We start from the raw sequence: 20,030 nt of genomic DNA on the forward strand, positions 1-20,030 counted from the left end.
CAGCATCTCCTGCTGCCTCCTTGAAGAGCTGCAGAGCTGGAATGAGCAGTGAGACAGCCAAAGCTGCCAGCAGAACAGGGCCCTTTATGATGTCATGGTCCCAGTTTCCAAGGGAAACCACTGTGACACGCACAGTGTTCCGTGGGATGCAAACTAGCCTCATGCTTTCTTCTGCGGGCAGCCATTTTGTATTTTTCTGCCTCTGGGGGCGGCCATTTTGAAACCCCACTGCCAAGCTTCTATTGCCATGCACAGAAAATGGCGCTTGCAAGCTCCGAAAAAGAAGACAACTGCCTTCCAGGAAAATAGATGCCACACGTGCTGGGGGTGCTGCCATCCCCTTTTAATCTTTTGTAATCTGCATCAACCCCCATTTGCACAACTTCTAACTACTTTGCCATGATCCCTTTAGATGTTGCAAAAACGTGTGGAATTGGAGCAAAATGCTGTAAAAATCAAGCTGGCATAACCTACTTTGACAGGTTCCACTTAGAAGGCTAGTGGAGGGGGGCACTGGCACAATAGGTTGGATGTAGGGAACTTAAATGTTCTCCATGAAGCAAGTCGTACACCCAGGCAGACACTTCCCCTAGATGTAGACCTTTCATTCCAAAGCAAAAGTTTGACTTTTAACTGGATTAATAAAGACTGGTGTTTAGCAGACAGAGGCAAGCGGCCCAGGCTGATTCTACTTTGCTTTGATAAAGCTGGGGGTGGGGACGTCTAGATTAAGACTTGCCCTGCCGCTATTATGCTCCAAAAACATATCTGTATGCAGGACTAAAGAAGACCGCCATCTAATCCCATGCAAAAGAACATGATGCATGATTTTTGTGCTTTTAGCATTATGGTCTGCTATGCGCTTTAAATCTTCCCTAAGCCCAACTTGCTTGGCACGGGCCATTACCCCTCCTGGGGTTTCCATGAACCCAGAGATGACTGCCCCAGTGCACAGCATCTCCCGCTGCCTCCTTGAAGAGCTGCAGAGCTGGAATGAGCAGTGAGACAGCCACAGCTGCCAGCAGAACAGGGCCCTTTATGATGTCATGGTCCCAGTTTCCAAGGGAAACCACTGTGACACGCACAGTGTTCCGTGGGATGCAAACTAGCCTCATGCTTTCTTCTGCGGGCAGCCATTTTGTATTTTTCTGCCTCTGGGGGCGGCCATTTTGAAACCCCACTGCCAAGCTTCTATTGGCATGCACAGAAAATGGCGCTTGCAAGCTCCGAAAAAGAAGACAACTGCCTTCCAGGAAAATAGATGCCACACATGCTGGGGGTGCTGCCATCCCCTTTTAATCTTTTGTAATCTGCATCAACCCCCATTTGCACAACTTCTAACTACTTTGCCATGATCCCTTTAGATGTTGCAAAAACGTGTGGAATTGGAGCAAAATGCTGTAAAAATCAAGCTGGCATAACCTACTTTGACAGGTTCCACTTAGAAGGCTAGTGGAGGGGGGCACTGGCACAATAGGTTGGATGTAGGGAACTTAAATGTTCTCCATGAAGCAAGTCGTACACCCAGGCAGACACTTCCCCTAGATGTAGACCTTTCATTCCAAAGCAAAAGTTTGACTTTTAACTGGATTAATAAAGACTGGTGTTTAGCAGACAGAGGCAAGCGGCCCAGGCTGATTCTACTTTGCTTTGATAAAGCTGGGGGTGGGGGCGTCTAGATTAAGACTTGCCCTGCCGCTATTATGCTCCAAAAACATATCTGTATGCAGGACTAAAGAAGACAGCCATCTAATCCCATGCAAAAGAACATGATGAATGATTTTTGTGCTTTTAGCATTATGGTCTGCTATGCGCTTTAAATCTTCCCTAAGCCCAACTTGCTTGGCACGGGCCATTACCCCTCCTGGGGTTTCCATGAACCCAGAGATGACTGCCCCAGTGCACAGCATCTCCCGCTGCCTCCTTGAAGAGCTGCAGAGCTGGAATGAGCAGTGAGACAGCCACAGCTACCAGCAGAACAGGGCCCTTTATGATGTCATGGTCCCAGTTTCCAAGGGAAACCACTGTGACACGCACAGTGTTCCGTGGGATGCAAACTAGCCTCATGCTTTCTTCTGCGGGCAGCCATTTTGTATTTTTCTGCCTCTGGGGGCGGCCATTTTGAAACCCCACTGCCAAGCTTCTATTGCCATGCACAGAAAATGGCGCTTGCAAGCTCCTAAAAAGAAGACAACTGCCTTCCAGGAAAATAGATGCCACACATGCTGGGGGTGCTGCCATCCCCTTTTAATCTTTTGTAATCTGCATCAACCCCCATTTGCACAACTTCTAACTACTTTGCCATGATCCCTTTAGATGTTGCAAAAACGTGTGGAATTGGAGCAAAATGCTGTAAAAATCAAGCTGGCATAACCTACTTTGACAGGTTCCACTTAGAAGGCTAGTGGAGGGGGGCACTGGCACAATAGGTTGGATGTAGGGAACTTAAATGTTCTCCATGAAGCAAGTCGTACACCCAGGCAGACACTTCCCCTAGATGTAGACCTTTCATTCCAAAGCAAAAGTTTGACTTTTAACTGGATTAATAAAGACTGTTGTTTAGCAGACAGAGGCAAGCGGCCCGGGCTGATTCTACTTTGCTTTGATAAAGCTGGGGGTGGGGACGTCTAGATTAAGACTTGCCCTGCCGCTATTATGCTCCAAAAACATATCTGTATGCAGGACTAAAGAAGACAGCCATCTAATCCCATGCAAAAGAACATGATGCATGATTTTTGTGCTTTTAGCATTATGGTCTGCTATGCGCTTTAAATCTTCCCTAAGCCCAACTTGCTTGGCACGGGCCATTACCCCTCCTGGGGTTTCCATGAACCCAGAGATGACTGCCCCAGTGCACAGTATCTCCCGCTGCCTCCTTGAAGAGCTGCAGAGCTGGAATGAGCAGTGAGACAGCCACAGCTGCCAGCAGAACAGGGCCCTTTATGATGTCATGGTCCCAGTTTCCAAGGGAAACCACAGTGACACGCACAGTGTTCCGTGGGATGCAAACTAGCCTCATGCTTTCTTCTGCGGGCAGCCATTTTGTATTTCTCTGCCTCTGGGGGCGGCCATTTTGAAACCCCACTGCCAAGCTTCTATTGCCATGCACAGAAAATGGCGCTTGCAAGCTTAGAAAAAGAAGACAACTGCCTTCCAGGAAAATAGATGCCACACATGCTGGGGGTGCTGCCATCCCCTTTTAATCTTTTGTAATCTGCATCAACCCCCATTTGCACAACTTCTAACTACTTTGCCATGATCCCTTTAGATGTTGCAAAAACATGTGGAATTGGAGCAAAATGCTGTAAAAATCAAGCTGGCATAACCTACTTTGACAGGTTCCACTTAGAAGGCTAGTGGAGGGGGGCACTGGCACAATAGGTTGGATGTAGGGAACTTAAATGTTCTTCATGAAGCAAGTCGTACACCCAGGCAGACACTTCCCCTAGATGTAGACCTTTCATTCCAAAGCAAAAGTTTGACTTTTAACTGGATTAATAAAGACTGGTGTTTAGCAGACAGAGGCAAGCGGCCCAGGCTGATTCTACTTTGCTTTGATAAAGCTGGGGGTGGGGACGTCTAGATTAAGACTTGTCCTGCCGCTATTATGCTCCAAAAACATATCTGTATGCAGGACTAAAGAAGACAGCCATCTAATCCCATGCAAAAGAACATGATGCATGATTTTTGTGCTTTTAGCATTATGGTCTGCTATGCGCTTTAAATCTTCCCTAAGCCCAACTTGCTTGGTACGGGCCATTACCCCTCCTGGGGTTTCCATGAACCCAGAGATGACTGCCCCAGTGCACAGCATCTCCCGCTGCCTCCTTGAAGAGCTGCAGAGCTGGAATGAGCAGTGAGACAGCCACAGCTGCAAGCAGAACAGGGCCCTTTATGATGTCATGGTCCCAGTTTCCAAGGGAAACCACTGTGACAAGCACAGTGTTCCGTGGGATGCAAACTAGCCTCATGCTTTCTTCTGCGGGCAGCCATTTTGTATTTTTCTGCCTCTGGGGCGGCCATTTTGAAACCCCACTGCCAAGCTTCTATTGCCATGCACAGAAAATGGCGCTTGCAAGCTCCTAAAAAGAAGACAACTGCCTTCCAGGAAAATAGATGCCACACATGCTGGGGGTGCTGCCATCCCCTTTTAATCTTTTGTAATCTGCATCAACCCCCATTTGCACAACTTCTAACTACTTTGCCATGATCCCTTTAGATGTTGCAAAAACGTGTGGAATTGGAGCAAAATGCTGTAAAAATCAAGCTGGCATAACCTACTTTGACAGGTTCCACTTAGAAGGCTAGTGGAGGGGGGCACTGGCACAATAGGTTGGATGTAGGGAACTTAAATGTTCTTCATGAAGCAAGTCGTACACCCAGGCAGACACTTCCCCTAGATGTAGACCTTTCATTCCAAAGCAAAAGTTTGACTTTTAACTGGATTAATAAAGACTGGTGTTTAGCAGACAGAGGCAAAGCGGCCCAGGCTGATTCTACTTTGCTTTGATAAAGCTCGGGGTGGGGACGTCTAAATTAAGACTTGCCCTGCCGCTATTTTGCTCCAAAAACATATCTGTATGCAGGACTAAAGAAGACAGCCATCTAATCCCATGCAAAAGAACATAATGCATGATTTTTGTGCTTTTAGCATTATGGTCTGCTATGCGCTTTAAATCTTCCCTAAGCCCAACTTGCTTGGTACGGGCCATTACCCCTCCTGGGGTTTCCATGAACCCAGAGATGACTGCCCCAGTGCACAGCATCTCCCGCTGCCTCCTTGAAGAGCTGCAGAGCTGGAATGAGCAGTGAGACAGCCACAGCTGCCAGCAGAACAGGACCCTTTATGATGTCATGGTCCCAGTTTCCAAGGGAAACCACTGTGACAAGCACAGTGTTCCGTGGGATGCAAACTAGCCTCATGCTTTCTTCTGCGGGCAGCCATTTTGTATTTTTCTGCCTCTGGGGGCGGCCATTTTGAAACCCCACTGCCAAGCTTCTATTGCCATGCACAGAAAATGGCGCTTGCAAGCTCCTAAAAAGAAGACAACTGCCTTCCAGGAAAATAGATGCCACACATGCTGGGGGTGCTGCCATCCCCTTTTAATCTTTTGTAATCTGCATCAACCCCCATTTGCACAACTTCTAACTACTTTGCCATGATCCCTTTAGATGTTGCAAAAACGTGTGGAATTGGAGCAAAATGCTGTAAAAATCAAGCTGGCATAACCTACTTTGACAGGTTCCACTTAGAAGGCTAGTGGAGGGGGGCACTGGCACAATAGGTTGGATGTAGGGAACTTAAATGTTCTCCATGAAGCAAGTCGTACACCCAGGCAGACACTTCCCCTAGATGTAGACCTTTCATTCCAAAGCAAAAGTTTGACTTTTAACTGGATTAATAAAGACTGGTGTTTAGCAGACAGAGGCAAAGCGGCCCAGGCTGATTCTACTTTGCTTTGATAAAGTTCGGGGTGGGGACGTCTAAATTAAGACTTGCCCTGCCGCTATTTTGCTCCAAAAACATATCTGTATGCAGGACTAAAGAAGACAGCCATCTAATCCCATGCAAAAGAACATGATGCATGATTTTTGTGCTTTTAGCATTATGGTCTGCTATGCGCTTTAAATCTTCCCTAAGCCCAACTTGCTTGGTACGGGCCATTACCCCTCCTGGGGTTTCCATGAACCCAGAGATGACTGCCCCAGTGCACAGCATCTCCCGCTGCCTCCTTGAAGAGCTGCAGAGCTGGAATGAGCAGTGAGACAGCCACAGCTGCCAGCAGAACAGGACCCTTTATGATGTCATGGTCCCAGTTTCCAAGGGAAACCACTGTGACAAGCACAGTGTTCCGTGGGATGCAAACTAGCCTCATGCTTTCTTCTGCGGGCAGCCATTTTGTATTTTTCTGCCTCTGGGGGCGGCCATTTTGAAACCCCACTGCCAAGCTTCTATTGCCATGCACAGAAAATGGCGCTTGCAAGCTCCTAAAAAGAAGACAACTGCCTTCCAGGAAAATAGATGCCACACATGCTGGGGGTGCTGCCATCCCCTTTTAATCTTTTGTAATCTGAATCAACCCCCATTTGCACAACTTCTAACTACTTTGCCATGATCCCTTTAGATGTTGCAAAAACGTGTGGAATTGGAGCAAAATGCTGTAAAAATCAAGCTGGCATAACCTACTTTGACAGGTTCCACTTAGAAGGCTAGTGGAGGGGGGCACTGGCACAATAGGTTGGATGTAGGGAACTTAAATGTTCTCCATGAAGCAAGTCGTACACCCAGGCAGACACTTCCCCTAGATGTAGACCTTTCATTCCAAAGCAAAAGTTTGACTTTTAACTGGATTAATAAAGACTGGTGTTTAGCAGACAGAGGCAAGCGGCCCAGGCTGATTCTACTTTGCTTTGATAAAGCTGGGGGTGGGGACGTCTAGATTAAGACTTGCCCTGCCGCTATTATGCTCCAAAAACATATCTGTATGCAGGACTAAAGAAGACAGCCATCTAATCCCATGCAAAAGAACATGATGCATGATTTTTGTGCTTTTAGCATTATGGTCTGCTATGCGCTTTAAATCTTCTCTAAGCCCAACTTGCTTGGCACGGGCCATTACCCCTCCTGGGGTTTCCATGAACCCAGAGATGACTGCCCCAGTGCACAGCATCTCCCGCTGCCTCCTTGAAGAGCTGCAGAGCTGGAATGAGCAGTGAGACAGCCACAGCTGCCAGCAGAACAGGGCCCTTTATGATGTCATTGTCCCAGTTTCCAAGGGAAACCACTGTGACAAGCACAGTGTTCCGTGGGATGCAAACTAGCCTCATGCTTTCTTCTGCAGGCAGCCATTTTGTATTTTTCTGCCTCTGGGGGCGGCCATTTTGAAACCCCACTGCCAAGCTTCTATTGCCATGCACAGAAAATGGCGCTTGCAAGCTCCTAAAAAGAAGACAACTGCCTTCCAGGAAAATAGATGCCACACATGCTGGGGGTGCAGCCATCCCCTTTTAATCTTTTGTAATCTGCATCAACCCCCATTTGCACAACTTCTAACTACTTTGACATGATCCCTTTAGATGTTGCAAAAACGTCTGGAATTGGAGCAAAATGCTGTAAAAATCAAGCTGGCATAACCTACTTTGACAGGTTCCACTTAGAAGGCTAGTGGAGGGGGGCACTGGCACAATAGGTTGGATGTAGGGAACTTAAATGTTCTTCATGAAGCAAGTCGTACACCCAGGCAGACACTTCCCCTAGATGTAGACCTTTCATTCCAAAGCAAAAGTTTGACTTTTAACTGGATTAATAAAGACTGGTGTTTAGCAGACAGAGGCAAGCGGCCCAGGCTGATTCTACTTTGCTTTGATAAAGCTGGGGGTGGGGACTTCTAAATTAAGACTTGCCCTGCCGCTATTTTGCTCCAAAAACATATCTGTATGCAGGACTAAAGAAGACAGCCATCTAATCCCATGCAAAAGAACATGATGCATGATTTTTGTGCTTTTAGCATTATGGTCTGCTATGCGCTTTAAATCTTCCCTAAGCCCAACTTGCTTGGCACGGGCCATTACCCCTCCTGGGGTTTCCATGAACCCAGAGATGACTGCCCCAGTGCACAGCATCTCCTGCTGCCTCCTTGAAGAGCTGCAGAGCTGGAATGAGCAGTGAGACAGCCACAGCTGCCAGCAGAACAGGACCCTTTATGATGTCATGGTCCCAGTTTCCAAGGGAAACCACTGTGACAAGCACAGTGTTCCGTGGGATGCAAACTAGCCTCATGCTTTCTTCTGCGGGCAGCCATTTTGTATTTTTCTGCCTCTGGGGGCGGCCATTTTGAAACCCCACTGCCAAGCTTCTATTGCCATGCACAGAAAATGGCGCTTGCAAGCTCCTAAAAAGAAGACAACTGCCTTCCAGGAAAATAGATGCCACACATGCTGGGGGTGCTGCCATCCCCTTTTAATCTTTTGTAATCTGCATCAACCCCCATTTGCACAACTTCTAACTACTTTGCCATGATCCCTTTAGATGTTGCAAAAACGTGTGGAATTGGAGCAAAATGCTGTAAAAATCAAGCTGGCATAACCTACTTTGACAGGTTCCACTTAGAAGGCTAGTGGAGGGGGGCACTGGCACAATAGGTTGGATGTAGGGAACTTAAATGTTCTCCATGAAGCAAGTCGTACACCCAGGCAGACACTTCCCCTAGATGTAGACCTTTCATTCCAAAGCAAAAGTTTGACTTTTAACTGGATTAATAAAGACTGGTGTTTAGCAGACAGAGGCAAGCGGCCCAGGCTGATTCTACTTTGCTTTGATAAAGCTGGGGGTGGGGACGTCTAGATTAAGACTTGCCCTGCCGCTATTATGCTCCAAAAACATATCTGTATGCAGGACTAAAGAAGACAGCCATCTAATCCCATGCAAAAGAACATGATGAATGATTTTTGTGCTTTTAGCATTATGGTCTGCTATGCGCTTTAAATCTTCCCTAAGCCCAACTTGCTTGGCACGGGCCATTACCCCTCCTGGGGTTTCCATGAACCCAGAGATGACTGCCCCAGTGCACAGCATCTCCCGCTGCCTCCTTGAAGAGCTGCAGAGCTGGAATGAGCAGTGAGACAGCCACAGCTACCAGCAGAACAGGGCCCTTTATGATGTCATGGTCCCAGTTTACAAGGGAAACCACAGTGACACGCACAGTGTTCCGTGGGATGCAAACTAGCCTCATGCTTTCTTCTGCGGGCAGCCATTTTGTATTTTTCTGCCTCTGGGGGCAGCCATTTTGAAACCCCACTGCCAAGCTTCTATTGCCATGCACAGAAAATGGCGCTTGCAAGCTCCTAAAAAGAAGACAACTGCCTTCCAGGAAAATAGATGCCACACATGCTGGGGGTGCTGCCATCCCCTTTTAATCTTTTGTAATCTGCATCAACCCCCATTTGCACAACTTCTAACTACTTTGCCATGATCCCTTTATGTTCAATCAATTTTATTGAAATTTTACATTTTCCAAATAAACATATTATAAATTGAGAAAAAACAGATACAAAATAAACAGATGACAATAAGCTATGTCTGCTGTAGTCTCCATCGTCAACTCAAGGGTGCCCAATTTTTATGTTCCAATATTTGTGCATCATAAGTACTATATATACATTGGAGAAACAATTAGATTCCTTGCGCCATATAGTTATTCCGGAGTTATGCTTAGGTGTCTATGTCGTCAAGGGACCAGAGTTTATTTGCTGTCAATTTCCCATTTGGGCTGATCATCAGATGATTTGTACCCTTTGGTTATCTAAAATAATCTCCACCATGAAGGGTATGCAAGGCTATTAGGTACTGGCTTATAAGCGACGTCCCCCCGTAATCTCGGTACAATTTTCCAGACCACATTCTAGGCGGGAGATCAGACATAGCGTGTTAACGAAGATCACATAACAGGGGAGACTGACAGGGGGATTGGGGCGACAAGGAGGGATAGTTAGGGGATACAGGTAGGAAAGAAATGATGGACGCAGGGTAGGGGGTTGTTCCAGGAAGCCAGGGCCAACACGGGCCTCCCTCCCCCGTCCCCACCTCACCCAGACCCCAATAGCCCTCTAAATGTTGGGGTGTCCCTGAACACCACCCAAGGCTGCCATAGTTTGAGGAATTTGACTGAAGAGCAATTGATGTCTGCCATTATCTCTTCCATGCGGAAGATCTGCATCATTTCCTGTAACCAGTCAGAGATTGAAGGAGGGCTGGGGGATCGCCACTTTCTGGGGATTACTGAACGGGCTGCTAATAAGACAAATGGAAGTAAACTGCGCTTTATTTTCTTAATCTCCCCTGATAAGATGGAGAGCAAGGCACTTTCCGGTCCGCCCATGATCTGGGCGTTAAGATGAGTTTTAGAAATCTCACAGACCTGGTCCCAAAATGGGAGGAGTTTACTACATGACCACCATATGTGGAGCATGTTTCCTTTCTCCACGCCACACCTCCAGCACGTGTCCGGTAGCGAGGGGTAGATCGAATGCAGGAGGGTCGGAACCCTATACCATCTTGATAAAATTTTATAGCTGCGTTCCTGCATCGAACTTGCAACTGAGAGCTTGTGTGATAACAGGAAAGCCTTTTTCCAGTCTTCTGCCGACAATGTAACTCCCAACTCTCTTTCCCAAGCAGCAACATATGGCAAGCTTGAGGGGTCCGACTCCTGTACCAGGAGCCTATATATTTGTGAAATACAATGTTCTGGCGGGGATGCTAGGCGAAAGAGTTCTTCAAAAGGAGTCAAGGGGGCGTTGAGAGCGGATTCTGGGCCCAGGCGACTGAGGAAGGCGTGTAGCTGAGATATTTCTAGCCATGAAAGATGGGACGTCTCCGGCCTCGAGATCAGCTCCTTGAGTGAGGGAATCGGGGCTTCTCCCAAGAGGTCTCTCATACGAAGCTCTTCATGAGCCGATCGCCCCAGAAAAATGGATCTAGAGAAGGCGGGTGGGAATTCTGGATTCCTGAATAGGGGTGTCAAAGGGCTGTGTGGTCTAGATAAGATTTTCCGCCTGTTGAGGGAGTCCCATGATTTCAAGGTCTGTGCTAGAAAAGGGGTCTGCGGTTCCAAGTCTATTTGTCGGAAGGGCACCCAGGGGAGTAGTCGTAGTGGGATCGTAGAGCTATATTGCTCGATCCGGACCCACTGTTTAGAAGTATGGTGATGGTGCCAGTCCAGTAGTCTCACCATGGAGCATGCCTGGTGATAGAGTCGTAGGTCGGGCAAGCCCACCCCCCCGGCTGTTTTTGGGCGAATGAGAAATCTCCATCCTATCCTTGGATGGGTTGAACCCCAAACGAAACGAAGAAGAGCTGAGCGGATGGATTTAAAGAAGGAAGCAGGTGGCTGGATCGGTACTCCCTGGAACAGGTAGAGGAACCGGGGTAAAATGTCCATTTTAATCGTATTAATCCGACCAAACCAGGACAGGGATTTTTTGTCATAGGAGGAAATGGCTTTCAGTGTACTTTCCAGGAGTGGAAGGTAATTCAAGGAGTATAGTTTCGCTGGATCACTGGGAACCCTTATGCCTAGGTAGGTTATTGCATCCGAGCGCCAGCGGAAGGGGAAGGCATCTTTGAGGGACTGAACTTCGGAGGATGGCAGTGAGACATTCAGTGCTTCCGATTTACCATAGTTGATTTTAAAATTGCTCAACTGACCATACCTCTCCAGTTCCGCGATCAGCGAGGGGAATGAGATTCTTGGTTGTTGCACATACAGCAGAATATCATCAGCAAACAATGCCGTCTTATACTGTCGTTGGCCTACTTGTATTCCATGTATACTCGGGTAATTCCGGATGGCACACGCCAGGTGTTCCATGACTATAATGTATAACAGCGGCGATAAGGGGCACCCCTGGCGTGTTCCATTACGGATAGCGATGGGTGGGGAGAAAAATCTGTTAATTCTAACCCTGGCTGTAGGGATGGTATATAGAGCGAGAATCTTCCCTAAGAATGACTGCCCTATCCCCAGCTGTGTGAGTGCTGCTGACATGAATTCCCAGTGGACCCTATCAAAGGCCTTCTCTGCATCTATTGATAAGAGACAGGAAGGAGTTGAGCGTTTACGAGCATGTGCTATGAGGAGGAAAGTTTTATTTAGATTATCTCTTGCCTCCCTGCCCCTCACGAACCCCACTTGGTCTGTATGGATGACATTGGGGAGATGTGGTGCCAGTCGGTCTGCCAATATCTTGGAGAACAATTTCAGGTCAACATTCAAGAGCGATATAGGCCTGTAACTCGCAGTAGCTAATGGGTCCTTCCCTGGCTTCAAAAGGACGCTAATGTTGGCTTCTAGCGACTGAGGGTGGAAGGCTGTCGTAGGGGTAATGGCGTTAAAAAATCTTGTCATAAGGGGGGCTAGCGTGTCTCTGAAAATTTTATAAAAGGCCGGTGTGTAACCGTCCGGTCCCGGGCTTTTCCCAGAGGGGGATTTTTTAATGGCCTCAGAGATCTCTGTCTCGGTGAATTCCGACTCTAGTTCTTCTACTGCCTTCGCTTCCAGACTTGGGAGTGGCGTTTCCGCTATGTAAGCCTTTATGCGGTCGCTCAGGTCCCCTGGATGATGATCCAGGGTCTGCCCTTTGATGTTATATAGCCGGGAGTAGTATGTCCCAAACTCCGCGCTGATGTCGACGGGATTATGAATTATACCTTTCAAGGACGAGATACGTGGGATATGGGACGTGTTCTCTCGGGGGTGTAGTAGACGGGCCAAAGGTCTCCCGCATTTATTGGACCGTTCATAAAGTCTACTCTTAAATCGCAAGTAGTTGGCCATGGATTTCTGGTCTAGTAAGGTCCGGATAGCGTCACGGACTAAAACTAATTCCGCCAGGTCTCCCGGGGTTTGAGATAGTTTATGTCTCCTTTCTAGAGAGTTTAATTGTTGGAGCAGGGAGGACAATTTAGCGGAGTTCTCTCTTTTTAGTCTTACTCCGTGGTCTATAAACCGGCTTCTTATCTCACATTTGAGTGCTTCCCACTTCATCGGGAGCAATGTGGGAGAAAGATCGTGGGTCTGCATGAAGGTAGCCACTGTGTCCTTTATGTCCTGTGTGCAGAGAGCGTCCTTAAGCAGGTTGTCGTTAAGACGCCAGGCCCACTGGCGCGAATGAGCAGGTGGTAATTCCAACGTGAGATAGATTGGGGCGTGATCCGATAGTACTATGTTTCCTATTGAAGCGGACGGCTCCCAGGCTAGTCCCCTGTGCTGAAGGAGGAAGAAGTCGATGCGACTGTATGAGTTGTGGGCCGGAGAAAAATATGTAAAATCCCTGTCTTTTGGGTGGAGTATTCGCCATATGTCCACTAACTGCAGACCCTGTAGATCCCTCATGAGGGGTACCAGTTGGTGAAATGGAATGTGACTCTTCCCTGAGGATGTGTCGAACCTGGCGTCTAGCGGGAAGTTGAAATCCCCCCCCACTATTAGCATCCCCTCCGAGAACTCTGAGAGAGTCGATAGTATTCGCCTGCATGCCGCTACAGGGGAGTGATTTGGTAGATACATGTTAGCGAAAGTGAATGTTTGCCCATGAATCAGGAGTTTAAGGAAAACATATCTACCTGCTTCGTCTACTTCCTCGCCAAGGACCACGTGCGGTAGTGAACGGTGAATAGCGATGGACGCTCCTTTGGAGCGTGACTCCGGATTAGTGCTGTGGAACCAGGTCTGGAAGTACCGGTCTCTAAGTGGTGGGATGTGACTGGTTTTGAAGTGCGTCTCCTGAAAAAATAAGATCTTAACTCCTTGCTTATGCATGCCGTATAATATTTGAGAGCGTTTTTGGGGAGTATTTAGACCCCTGGCATTCAGGGAACCCAGTTTTATAGACTCCATGGCTGGATGGGAGCTGACCGGGTGTACTCGTGGAGTAGGAGAGGTGGGGGGGGGGGAGGGGTAGCCACCCGAGAGGGGAACACAGACAAATAGGAAGGAAAGAGGGAGGGGTGAGTATGGGAGGGGGAACAATAACAACTACACTATTAAAAATAAAACACGGGAAGTGTGACGGGTTCAAACACCGAACCCTAGCACGTAGGCGAGGGAATATGAGCTACGTATACAGACCAGCTGAATACGCTCCCTCAGGTGGAACGTGGACCTACTACAAAGGGAGCCCGTGTCTAGGGCCCCTGTACCTAGAAAGAAATAAAGGAATTACTGGAAGATCAACAGCAGGCGTCACCCAGCACTAACTTCTATGATATAACACAACTGTAAACTAAAGGACTGTTAGAATGTCCATGGGATAGAGTCCTCTTACAAGATGACAAAGGATACATATGGTGGGTTCCCATGCACGTTGGCCGTCATGGGCCGTGTTCTCCGCCCTTAAGGATTGTCTGGCCGACGTCTTCTCCTGCGATGCCCTCCGCGGTCGCCCTCTGCCCTCCCGCCAGGGGGACGCTGGGGGCGAGGCCGATCTACCGGCCCAGGAGGGGTTGGGAGCCGCGGCCAGTCGGGTATCTCAGGGGCTAGGACCCCGAGCGCAGCCGCTACCATGGGAATGTCTTTGGGATGGCGGATGATGTAGGTGGTACCCTCTCGCCTCACTTGAAGGCGGAACGGGAAGCCCCATGTGTAGGGGATATTACGTTGCCTTAAGACTTCCAGGAACGGGCGAAGAGCTTTCCGTTTAAGAAGGGTCAATCGAGAGAGATCAGGCAAAAGTTGTACCGGGGTTTCTTGAAATAGGATCTGATCTGCTGCTCTTGCCTTGAACATGATAGATTCTTTCAGTTGGTAGCGGTGTACCCGGCATATGACATCCCGCGGGGGTTCGTTGGGAGCGGGGCGAGGCTGTAGAGCGCGATGAGCTCGATCAAGCTCCACTGGAGAATCGCCTGGTACTTCCAGGACCGAGTTGAAGAGAAGACGGAGCTCTGAGTGAAGCTGGCTCGATTCTACAGTTTCCGGGAGCCCTCGGATACGGATATTGTTCCGTCTGCCCCTGTTCTCCGCATCGTCAAGCTGGTCTGTGAGCTGTTGGAGTTGGAAGGAGTGAGCGGCAAGTGTCGCTGAGTGGTTGTCAACTTGTGCCTGCATGTTTGCCTGTGTATTTTCCACAGCAGACGTTCTGGCTTGCATTTGGTGTACTTCCTCCCGTAGTACCGTTATCTCAGCACTGTAGGACTGCTCGAGACGAGATACATAGCACTCCATATCCTCCTTGGTTGGTATGGCCTTCAAGTGCGCCTTAAGTGAACTCAACTCCGCTAGGCCCTCCAGGGCTTGGGCGAATAAAAATGACTGGTGAGCTTCCGAAGCAACGAACATGGGCATAGGGGAGGTTCCTGGGCCCTCAGGGCTAAAGGCAAGAGGTGATGTATTTCTCTCCGGTGTCTGAGAGGCTACAAATACCCTTGGGGATAGGGCCGGAGAATGTAAGATATGGGGTTGAGATACAATGCTCCAAGGCATGAGCGGATCCGGCTGGTGGAAGTAAGGGAAATTAGGGGAGACCGCGGGGTCTTCTTGCTTGGCTGGAGGATGGAAGACCAACTGTGGGTCTGGGCTAGTTGAGAGCCGGAGTGGGCCAAATGGGTGCGAGAGTGACTGAGGCACTTCCAGGGGCCCGGCATCAGTGGCCTGAGGAGGGGGGGCCACGTCTATCTTGACCCTCCCGGGAAAGGTCGTCATTTGGGGGGAGGAAACCCCCTGGTTGGAGTTGCCCCAAAGCTGCCGTCTTGGGGAGAGGGGGGCAAGCGGGCTTTGGGATCGGTCCCCTAGCGTCAGAGAACTGACTGGGGAGGCAGACTGATGGACCTCCGCTACCACTTGTATAGTGCGCCCCGGAGTGATCATGGACTGTGCAGGAACAGCAGGCACCTGGGGCTGGGTGGTTGTGTCTTCCCCTAGCTCACAATCAGGGGTTGGGGCTGGGGCTACAAGCGAGGCGAGGGCTGGCTGACCTGATATGTTCATTGCCCTTCCGTTTGGTTCCTTCTCCATGCTGCAGGTGGCAGTTTCCATTGGTGGTGCCGTGGTGTGTCGCAGGGCTGCGACTGACCCAGCTGCGCCTCTTTCAGCTGCCGCCATGTCCTTCCTTGTGAGTGTGGCGCGTTCTGGCGCAGGCTGCGCCACTTGTCCGGCGGCCATTCCTGGGGATGCACGTGGCCGAGCGCCTACGTCGGGAGACGGAGTGTTCCTGGCGGCGGACAAGGGGAGCACCGGAATGCCTCGGAGACCTCCGCTAGTGTCTCCCGCCGCTTTCGAAGAGCCGCTGGAGCTCCGGCCCGCCGGGGTCGGGAGCTCTTGTCTCGCCCCCGCCATCTTTGTAGTCGCGGGAGTCTCCGCTGCCGCGGTGAGGTAACGGGATATACCCCTTGAAGCGGCCCGAGGCTGGGTCGGAGTAGGGTGAGGGAGGCTTCCCTTCTTCTTTGGGCCCATATCTGTCGGTGACCGGGTGCTGGGTGACGCTTGAGGTACCATGGGGCCCGTAACGGAGCAGGAGCTAGTGAGTGGCACGTCTGCTCGCCTCCATAGGTAAGCCACGCCCGTTGCCATGATCCCTTTAGATGTTGCAAAAACATGTGGAATTGGAGCAAAATGCTGTAAAAATCAAGCTGGCATAACCTACTTTGACAGGTTCCACTTAGAAGGCTAGTGGAGGGGGGCACTGGCACAATAGGTTGGATGTAGGGAACTTAAATGTTCTTCATGAAGCAAGTCGTACACCCAGGCAGACACTTCCCCTAGATGTAGACCTTTCATTCCAAAGCAAAAGTTTGACTTTTAACTGGATTAATAAAGACTGGTGTTTAGCAGACAGAGGCAAGCGGCCCAGGCTGATTCTACTTTGCTTTGATAAAGCTGGGGGTGGGGACGTCTAAATTAAGACTTGCCCTGCCGCTATTTTGCTCCAAAAACATATCTGTATGCAGGACTAAAGAAGACAGCCATCTAATCCCATGCAAAAGAACATGATGCATGATTTTTGTGCTTTTAGCATTATGGTCTGCTATGCGCTTTAAATCTTCCCTAAGCCCAACTTGCTTGGCACGGGCCATTACCCCTCCTGGGGTTTCCATGAACCCAGAGATGACTGCCCCAGTGCACAGCATCTCCCGCTGCCTCCTTGAAGAGCTGCAGAGCTGGAATGAGCAGTGAGACAGCCACAGCTGCCAGCAGAACAGGGCCCTTTATGATGTCATGGTCCCAGTTTCCAAGGGAAACCACTGTGACAAGCACAGTGTTCCGTGGGATGCAAACTAGCCTCATGCTTTCTTCTGCGGGCAGCCATTTTGTATTTTTCTGCCTCTGGGGGCGGCCATTTTGAAACCCCACTGCCAAGCTTCTATTGCCATGCACAGAAAATGGCGCTTGCAAGCTCCTAAAAAGAAGACAACTGCCTTCCAGGAAAATAGATGCCACACATGCTGGGGGTGCTGCCATCCCCTTTTAATCTTTTGTAATCTGCATCAACCCCCATTTGCACAACTTCTAACTACTTTGCCATGATCCCTTTAGATGTTGCAAAAACGTGTGGAATTGGAGCAAAATGCTGTAAAAATCAAGCTGGCATAACCTACTTTGACAGGTTCCACTTAGAAGGCTAGTGGAGGGGGGCACTGGCACAATAGGTTGGATGTAGGGAACTTAAATGTTCTCCATGAAGCAAGTCGTACACCCAGGCAGACACTTCCCCTAGATGTAGACCTTTCATTCCAAAGCAAAAGTTTGACTTTTAACTGGATTAATAAAGACTGGTGTTAAGCAGACAGAGGCAAGCGGCCCAGGCTGATTCTACTTTGCTTTGATAAAGCTGGGGGTGGGGACGTCTAGATTAAGACTTGCCCTGCCGCTATTATGCTCCAAAACATATCTGTATGCAGGACTAAAGAAGACAGCCATCTAATCCCATGCAAAAGAACATGATGAATGATTTTTGTGCTTTTAGCATTATGGTCTGCTATGCGCTTTAAATCTTCCCTAAGCCCAACTTGCTTGGCACGGGCCATTACCCCTCCTGGGGTTTCCATGAACCCAGAGATGACTGCCCCAGTGCACAGCATCTCCCGCTGCCTCCTTGAAGAGCTGCAGAGCTGGAATGAGCAGTGAGACAGCCACAGCTGCCAGCAGAACAGGGCACTTTATGATGTCATGGTCCCAGTTTCCAAGGGAAACCACTGTGACAAGCAGAGTGTTCCGTGGGATGCAAACTAGCCTCATGCTTTCTTCTGCGGGCAGCCATTTTGTATTTTTCTGCCTCTGGGGGCGGCCATTTTGAAACCCCACTGCCAAGCTTCTATTGCCATGCACAGAAAATGGCGCTTGCAAGCTCCTAAAAAGAAGACAACTGCCTTCCAGGAAAATAGATGCCACACATGCTGGGGGTGCTGCCATCCCCTTTTAATCTTTTGTAATCTGCATCAACCCCAATTTGCACAACTTCTAACTACTTTGCCATGATCCCTTTAGATGTTGCAAAAACGTGTGGAATTGGAGCAAAATGCTGTAAAAATCAAGCTGGCATAACCTACTTTGACAGGTTCCACTTAGAAGGCTAGTGGAGGGGGGCACTGGCACAATAGGTTGGATGTAGGGAACTTAAATGTTCTCCATGAAGCAAGTCGTACACCCAGGCAGACACTTCCCCTAGATGTAGACCTTTCATTCCAAAGCAAAAGTTTGACTTTTAACTGGATTAATAAAGACTGGTGTTTAGCAGACAGAGGAAAGCGGCCCAGGCTGATTCTACTTTGCTTTGATAAAGCTGGGGGTGGGGACGTCTAGATTAAGACTTGCCCTGCCGCTATTATGCTCCAAAAACATATCTGTATGCAGGACTAAAGAAGACAGCCATCTAATCCCATGCAAAAGAACATGATGCATGATTTTTGTGCTTTTAGCATTATGGTCTGCTATGCGCTTTAAATCTTCCCTAAGCCCAACTTGCTTGGCACGGGCCATTACCCCTCCTGGGGTTTCCATGAACCCAGAGATGACTGCCCCAGTGCACAGCATCTCCTGCTGCCTCCTTGAAGAGCTGCAGAGCTGGAATGAGCAGTGAGACAGCCACAGCTACCAGCAGAACAGGGACCTTTATGATGTCATGGTCCCAGTTTCCAAGGGAAACCACTGTGACACGCACAGTGTTCCGTGGGATGCAAACTAGCCTCATGCTTTCTTCTGCGGGCAGCCATTTTGTATTTTTCTGCCTCTGGGGGCGGCCATTTTGAAACCCCACTGCCAAGCTTCTATTGCCATGCACAGAAAATGGCGCTTGCAAGCTCCGAAAAAGAAGACAACTGCCTTCCAGGAAAATAGATGCCACACATGCTGGGGGTGCTGCCATCCCCTTTTAATCTTTTGTAATCTGCATCAACCCCCATTTGCACAACTTCTAACTACTTTGCCATGATCCCTTTAGATGTTGCAAAAACGTGTGGAATTGGAGCAAAATGCTGTAAAAATCAAGCTGGCATAACCTACTTTGACAGGTTCCACTTAGAAGGCTAGTGGAGGGGGGCACTGGCACAATAGGTTGGATGTAGGGAACTTAAATGTTCTCCATGAAGCAAGTCGTACACCCAGGCAGACACTTCCCCTAGATGTAGACCTTTCATTCCAAAGCAAAAGTTTGACTTTTAACTGGATTAATAAAGACTGGTGTTTAGCAGACAGAGGCAAGCGGCCCAGGCTGATTCTACTTTGCTTTGATAAAGCTGGGGGTGGGGACGTCTAGATTAAGACTTGCCCTGCCGCTATTATGCTCCAAAAACAGATCTGTATGCAGGACTAAAGAAGACAGCCATCTAATCCCATGCAAAAGAACATGATGCATGATTTTTGTGCTTTTAGCATTATGGTCTGCTATGCGCTTTAAATCTTCCCTAAGCCCAACTTGCTTGGCACGGGCCATTACCCCTCCTGGGGTTTCCATGAACCCAGAGATGACTGCCCCAGTGCACAGCATCTCCTGCTGCCTCCTTGAAGAGCTGCAGAGCTGGAATGAGCAGTGAGACAGCCACAGCTGCCAGCAGAACAGGACCCTTTATGATGTCATGGTCCCAGTTTCCAAGGGAAACCACTGTGACAAGCACAGTGTTCCGTGGGATGCAAACTAGCCTCATGCTTTCTTCTGCGGGCAGCCATTTTGTATTTTTCTGCCTCTGGGGCGGCCATTTTGAAACCCCACTGTCAAGCTTCTATTGGCATGCACAGAAAATGGCGCTTGCAAGCTCCTAAAAAGAAGACAACTGCCTTCCAGGAAAATAGATGCCACACATGCTGGGGGTGCTGCCATCCCCTTTTAATCTTTTGTAATCTGCATCAACCCCCATTTGCACAACTTCTAACTACTTTGCCATGATCCCTTTAGATGTTGCAAAAACGTGTGGAATTGGAGCAAAATGCTGTAAAAATCAAGCTGGCATAACCTACTTTGACAGGTTCCACTTAGAAGGCTAGTGGAGGGGGGCACTGGCACAATAGGTTGGATGTAGGGAACTTAAATGTTCTTCATGA

The sequence above is a fragment of the Engystomops pustulosus genome, chromosome 11, assembly GCF_040894005.1.
Source record: "Engystomops pustulosus chromosome 11, aEngPut4.maternal, whole genome shotgun sequence".
NCBI lineage: Eukaryota > Metazoa > Chordata > Amphibia > Anura > Leptodactylidae > Engystomops > Engystomops pustulosus.